Here is a 1,308-nt window from a genome sequence, read left to right on the forward strand (position 1 = left end):
CAACTTCACCGCACGACCCTAAATCTATACAATTTTGTTCGGATTTTGTCAGTATGTGATAGAAATAGGGAGAACAAATGCCGGACAGAGGCCGGACAAACTCGCTGCATCCAATGCTGCTACCCCATTTTCACCCTATTTCACCAGCTGTACGTCCTCGTCATTTCTTCGAACACGTAGCAGACATAGCGAACTTGACGCCGCCGCGGCCACCCCAAACCGCCGCCGGCAACGCCGATGATGACACTGAGACCCAGGACGACGCCGATGCTTGCGATGCCGGCATCGAGGCGATCCCATGGCTCGCCCTTGCCTGACCAGTGCATCAGGCTGACAGGCCCTTGTGGAGCGGGCGGCAGCTACCAAGAATGTTGTCGCCGCCCAAGCCGTGCTGGTTCCACCGATGGTCGACAGCCTCCACCTCGCCAACGAAGAGGAGCAAGGACCCCAGCTCGTTGATTCGCTTCTCCGTCTGCAACTCCATCCACAGCTCGACACGGTGGCGGTAGTTCCCCGAGCGCCAGCGCCGAAGGTCAATGACCATGAAGCCGGTGTTGAAGTAGCAGGGCGCGCGGCGGCGGCCCGCGAAGACGCGCGCGTCGAGGTCCGGGTCGGACCAGAAGGCGTCGGTGAAGTGGCGGGAGAAGTTGGCGTGGTAGTACTCGGGCGCGGCGACGACGACGACGGCGGGCAGGCGCGTCTCCCACAGGCGGCGCACGTCGTCGACGGCGAGCACGCCCGAGTCGAGGTAAATGGCCCACGACACGCACTTGGGGAGCAGGTCGGCGAGGTAGTTCCTGGCGTAGTTGAGCGGCGCCTCGAGCGCGGCGCGCACCGAGGCGGAGATGAGCCCCGTGACGGCGTCGGCCCAAAACGGGTAGATCTCGAACCGCGGCGACGGGAAGGAGGCGGCGAGCGCGCTTCGGAGCTCGCCCACCTCGGGCACGGCGCCGCCGTCGGCGGCGAGGAGGTGGAAGAAGATCGACTCCGGGAAGGAGGCGTGCTTGAGTAACAAGATCGACTCCGGGGCCATGGAGCCCCGGAGGTAGTGCGCGTCGAGCGTCATCGCGATGTGGACGAGCCCTCGGCCAGGTACAGAAAAGGAGAGAGTGATAGATGGGGGCGAGGGCGGACACAGACGGACCACGAGGACGCGAAGACGTCCGCTTTCTGTCCGCTTTGGCGCCAAACCAAGAGCAACTTTGGTCTGAAAATGGGGCAAAAGCGGACATAGACCGGACGAAACGTCCGCATGCTCCCATGCGTTCGGTGTGTCGGTTTACGTTAAACGGACACAAACGGACAATC

General features: G+C 62.8%; 1 pseudogene; it reads right to left on the minus strand.

The window, feature by feature from the left end:
* Positions 1–109: 109 nt before the first annotated feature.
* On the minus strand, positions 110–1,207 carry LOC119347276 (annotated as a pseudogene).
* Positions 1,208–1,308: the final 101 nt, after the last annotated feature.

The sequence above is a fragment of the Triticum dicoccoides genome, unplaced genomic scaffold (genome assembly GCF_002162155.2).
Source record: "Triticum dicoccoides isolate Atlit2015 ecotype Zavitan unplaced genomic scaffold, WEW_v2.0 scaffold62504, whole genome shotgun sequence".
In the NCBI taxonomy this organism is placed as follows: Eukaryota; Viridiplantae; Streptophyta; class Magnoliopsida; order Poales; family Poaceae; genus Triticum; species Triticum dicoccoides.